Raw genomic sequence first — 6,052 nt, 5'->3', positions numbered from 1 at the left:
GCTGATTTTTGTTTACAGGCAAATACGTATCATGCGCCTGTGCCATGACATAGGTCTGTCTCACAAAATAGTGTTTTGTGAGACCGGGAGGGGCACACAAAGTGCTACCCTTATAGTGTTGGAAGGCTTCTGCCTTCACCAAGCGTTAAGCATCATGAGTGCGGTGGTAGCAGCATACTGTATAGTGATCAGTAGAAGTGAACAGGTTTTTTTTACCCTGTGTCTCTAGAGTGAGGCCTAAAGGCTCACTCACCTTTTTAAAGTTCTGTTGTGTGCTCAGGTCACCGTTGGCCTATAGAAGGTAGATATAAAGTGCTGTGTTGCACAGGAATAGTGACTCTGCCATGGATTTTTGTGTGCATGGGAAGGGTATAGTACATGCTCTGTGTAGTGCATAAATGGTTAATGTATGTACTGAGTGTATGTATACCTGTGAGAAATGAATTATGTGAGAGATGTAGTCCTGTGCACTGAGTGGGAAGTAAAATCATGTGCTGGATGTATGTGTACTTGTAAGAAGTACAGTGCATGAAGGGTAAAGTGTTGAGAAGTGCGCACATGGTGAGTGTGTGCATGCTGACAGTGAGTGTGTGTGTTTGCAAATAGCACAACCTGGTACAATACAAAAATGCTACAGTACTGAGCTGTGCACACAGACTGAATGTGAATGTTGAAGATATGTGTGTTTGTAAGGGCACAGTGCGTGGAGGTAACAGTAATGGGGAGTATGTGTGTTGTGAAAGTACACTTAGTGCAAGTGTGCTTACAATTGTACATTACTTGGTGGACCCTGGGTTCCATTTTGGGATGCCTAGGTCTGCCTGGTGAAGGCATGTGGAGTAGTGTAATACCTCAAGATAAATTGGTTTATTGCTGCATTCCTATGAGCTGGATAGGACAAACACACTGGATAAAGGGAGAAAGAGACTCTCCCTTTACACTTCAAAAGGCTGCTCTTTGATTCATTGATAGATCACAAGGAAGGGGACTGAACAAATCTCAGTAAGGAGAGGGGGCTGATAAGGGAGTCCTAAAGAGTGCTTCTGGGAGCCCAGTATTAACCTTTTGATATACATATCACAGTGGCTGGCATCCAGGTGTGAACTCTAGCCACTCCCATGAGCTATTTGTAGGGCAATCAGCTGCAACAGACAGCATTTCAAGAGGAAAGAAGAGAAAAAGTGCACACTTCAAAAGTAGCAAAACCCCAACATAAAACTTCAAAAACTCAGACTCTCAATCACATTCGGTGTCAGGAAATGGACTATAAGAAAAGGAGGTTGAGACCCCAAACTTGGTCATCTACTAAGCAGCCATATGGGCTGTGAGAGAAGGGGAAGCTCTGCAATATGTCTGCCTATGGCCGGGGCTGGGACAAAGGCCTTCTAGTCTTCCTGCTGGGTGAGGAGAAATCACCCTGGCAAACCAAAATCACCTGCCCTAAAGCCTGGAGAACTAGTGTCTGCCTGCTTGCCATGATCAGTGTGCCTGTGAGGAAGAAGAAACTTGGAGGGAGCAAGGTCCAGTGTGGAGCCCTACCAAGAGGACTCCCTGAGTGAGGTGAGAGGAAATGACTGTGCACTGATTGGGTCATTGCTTGTGTGCAGTAGCAATCTGGTGACCCCCGTATGATCGGAGAGGGCTTCCATGTAGTGAGTACCAAACAGGAAGAGCCACACCCGCACTGCCTCATTGTTGTGACCCATATGCTAGAGGGGAATTTATTGTTGCCACAGCATCAAGATTTGTGTCTGCTTTAAGTGATGGCCCTGTAGGCTAGAATGGGCCACCATGGTTTGGGTGATTGCAAAGGAGGGGTCTACACCTAGATCGCAAAGTACCGCAGTAGGTCAAAAGTGCTTGCCAGTACCAATGTTTCCAGAAGTTCGAGTTGTTTACATGGAAAGAAGATTGCGACTGTGACCAGAGGATCTAACCCTCACACCAAGACCTGTCTCTGAATGATTCCCCTGAGAGACTGTGAAGGACAACAGTGGAGACATCGCACCCTTGCTGAGCTCAGGAGCTGGAGGATCAAACATCCCCCCTATTGTGGGGAAGAGTGATGTACCACATCTTTGCAGATTGGGAGCATCTCTAATGGCTGGGAAAAGCCTGCTGCACAGCTTGAGGGAAAGAGCCTGTGCCTGCTGGCTTTATGCTGCTGTGTGCATCACAAGCATTCTGAGTTCTCTGAACAAGATCAGAACTTGTGAGCACTCACAGAGTGGGCACATGCTGTGCTGCTGAACACTTCCAAACTGCACTTGAGGCTAAGACTTGAACTACGCCTATGAGACGCAGGGTACTCACTGCTGACAGTGCTGCAGCACAATAGGCATTTTTAACTAACTCCTAAAAAGTAAGAGAAACTCTTGAGTACAGCCTACTAGTGAGTATTCCTTGGGTGTCGTAGTGAATGGGGAATAACCTCAATGTAGAATTGAACATAAAACACTTATTTTTCTTATAAAAGTAATTATTTGATTGAACATTGATTTATTGACAACACTGTGTGCATTTTGAGTTATGAGTCATCTTCACTCACCTCTGAGGGAAACTTTGACTGCTTGCCTGCAGCTACCACTGAAAGTCAAGTGCAGAAGTGGTACTTGGCCCAGTTGCTCAGGACCCATAGTAGATCGGGCTCTAGGTATCAGAGGTAAAAAGCCTTAACCACCACGGTTGAGCCAGGTAGCCCCTGCATGCATGTGACCCTCTTATAAGGGTTCTGACAGTCTTACCTTGTCCATCGAATAGCAACAGCGAACTGCAACAAGAACAAACACAATGTTTCCCAAAATTACACTAACGGAGTACAAATTTAGTTTAAGACAAATGCGTTTTTACACCTGCCCATCACAAATCAACAGAAAACATTTTTGAAGTGCACGTATCACACCAACCTCATGGTTCACTATAAAGGCTTCAGATTAGCATGAGCACATGCATGCTACATAACTTGAAAACAGTTGGTTTTAGTTATGTGTTGGACTTTTTTGCTTATGCAGGGTCATCCTCAGTCTTTTTGCCTCCTGCCTCCTACTTTTTCTGACCTGTTGCTGTTAGCTTTTGAACTCTGAGCACTTTACCACTGCTAACCAGTGCTAAAGTGCATATGCTCTCTCTGTAAAATGTGTACGTAATTAGTTCTCCATGATTGGCATATTTGTTTTACTGTTAAGTCCCTAGTAAAGTGCACTAGAGGTGCCCAGGGCCTGTAAATCAAATGTTAAAAGTGGGCCTGCAGCACTGATTGTGCCACCCACACAAGTAACCCTGTAATCATGTTTCAGACCTGCCACTGCAGTAGCTGTGTGTGTATTTTTACACTGTAAATTCGACTTGGCAAGTGTACCCACTTGCCAGGCCTAAACCTTCCATTTTCTTACATGTAAGGCACCCCTAAGGTAGGCCCTAGGTAGCCCCAAGGGCAGGGTGCAGTGTATGGATAAGGTAGGACATATAAGTGGTCATTACAACCCTGGCGGACGGTGTTAAAGATGCAGTAATACCGCAAACAGTCAGACGGACAAAAAATAGGAATTATGACCCTGGCGGAAACCGCCAACAAAGACAGCCACTTTAACACACTGCCCGCCACGGCGGTACAGACAAGCAGCGTGGCAGTCACCGCCAACAGACAGACGGGAGACAATGTACCGCCCACAGTATCACAACAGGCCAATCCACCACCTTTTCCGGGGCGGATTCACCGTGGATAAAAACACGGCGGAAACACCTTTTGCAATGAGAAAACGCTCACCTTCTACACATCCCACGAGGAACGACGACTCCATGGAGCCGGAACTCCAAATACTACCTGCCCTTGTCTTTCTGCTCCTTCACGACCAACAGCGACGTAGGCGCAGAAGATACCGGTGAGTACTGCACCTACGACACGGGAAAGGGGGGAGGCAAAAGTTAGGGGGACACCCACCAAACACCCCCACCCTCGCATAGTACAACATACACACCAATGCAGTCACAAACATAACAGTAACAACCCACAATCCCCCCGGAAGAATGCAAAGACAATGCGAATTTTGGGCAAACATTATAATGTGCCAATATACGTCATACAAAAATATACAAATATATGTATTCCAAAATCACTCATATTTACAAAAATAATCCGAAAAGTATTGCAGATATGTACACAACAATGTCTGTGCACAAACAGTCCAAATATGCATGGGCGAGGCCCACAATAGATACCTGACCAAAATCCGAGAGAACACTGCTGGGGCATCAGATAGAAACACTACAGGCACCTCAGGGGGAAGGGAAGGGGGGGCACCTCAGCCAGATGAATGCAAAGCCAGATCCACGACGGGGCTCCATGCCCATTGATGTATCCTGGGGAGTTCAAAGCCACAGTCTCTCAAGTCTCTACAGTGGGTGGTTTGCCCACTGTTCCATCCTGGGGAGTGCAAAGCCACAGTCTCTCAAGTCTCTACAGTGGGTGGCTTGCCCACTGTTCCATCCTGGGGAGTGCAAAGCCACAGTCTCACAAGTCTCTACAGTGGGTAGCTTGCCCACTGTGCCATCCTGGGGAGTGCAAAGCCACATTCTCACAAGTCTCTACAGTGGGTGGTTTGCCCACTGTTCCATCCTGCGGAGTGCAAAGCCACAGTCTCTCAAGTCTCTACAGTGGGTGGCTTGCCCACTGTTCCATCCTGGGAAGTGCAAAGCCAAAGTTTTTCAAGTCGATGCAGGTCCATACTGGTACTGGGGGGTGACTGGTGCCCAGCCTGGATGAGTCTCCCCGTGAAAGGTAGTGTCCTGTCACTGTCCCAGCTGCACATGGGATAAGGATGCCTGATGTGGTGGGCCATTCATTCCTACCCGGGGCATTGCCCTGTTCAGCAGTGCTTTGCCATTGAGGTTCAGGACTGTTCAGCGGTGCTTTGCCATTGAGGTTCAGGACTGTTCAGCGGTGCTTTGCCATGGCGGTCTTTGCCCTGTTCAGCGGCGCTCTGCCATGGCGGTCTTTGCCCTGTTCAGCGGTGCTTTGACATGGCGGTTCTGATACGGACATTGGTGTGTGGCATGACGATCTCCATACTGGACATTGGTGTGCGGCATGACGATCTCCACACTGGACATTGGTGTGTGGCATGACGAACTCCACACTGGACATTGGTGTGTGGCATTACGAACTCCACACTGGACATTGGTGTGTGGCATGACGATCTCCATACTGGACATTGGTGTGTGGCATGACGATCTCCACACTGGACATTGGTGTGTGGCATGACGATCTCCATACTGGACATTGGTGTGTGGCATGACGATTTCCACACTGGACATTGGTGTGTGGCATGACGTTCCATCATTGCCCAGCGGGGCTGTGGCATCCTGGCACCGCCTGGGCTGTGTCTTGTGCGGTGGTCTTAGGACCAGTGATGATACTTGGTCCCTCCTGGGCTGTGTCTTGTGCGCTGGTCTCAGGACCAGTGACGATACTTGGGCCCTCCTGGGCTGTGTCTTGTGCGCTGGGCTCAGGACTCGTTACGATACTTGGGCCCTCCTGGGCACTGACTCTGGCGGTGGGCTCTGGACCCATTACAATACTTGGGCCCTCCTGGGCACTGACTCTGGCGGTGGGCTCTGGACCCATTACGATACTTGGGCCCTCCTGGGCACTGACTCTGGCGGTGGGCTCTGGACCCGTTACGATACTTGGGCCCTCCAGGGCACTGACTCTGGCGGTGGGCTCTGGACCAGTGACGACGGTGCTGGCGGTTGTGTCTGGACCGCCGGAAATGATGGCGCACTTCTCCGCCGTGACACTCACAACAGGCTGGGCAGACTTCCTCGGGACCTTCCCCACCTTTTTTGGAGTTACAGCTGACTCACCAATCACCTTCGATCCCATTTCACTTCTTGTCCCACCAGGAGTCTTGACACGTCCCGTCGTCCACTCTCCAATTTTGGAGCCTTTACAGGGGGTGGGCTGCCAGTGCCTTGGCTCCGGGTCCTACTGCCTGCCCTGGTGGACGGTGCACTCCAAAAACCTGGAACACGCACCACTGGTACTGGTGGCTTT

This window comes from Pleurodeles waltl, chromosome 3_1 (genome assembly GCF_031143425.1).
Source record: "Pleurodeles waltl isolate 20211129_DDA chromosome 3_1, aPleWal1.hap1.20221129, whole genome shotgun sequence".
Taxonomy (NCBI): domain Eukaryota; kingdom Metazoa; phylum Chordata; class Amphibia; order Caudata; family Salamandridae; genus Pleurodeles; species Pleurodeles waltl.
The sequence above is the reverse complement of the archived record's forward strand: the minus strand, read 5'-3'. Positions refer to the sequence as shown.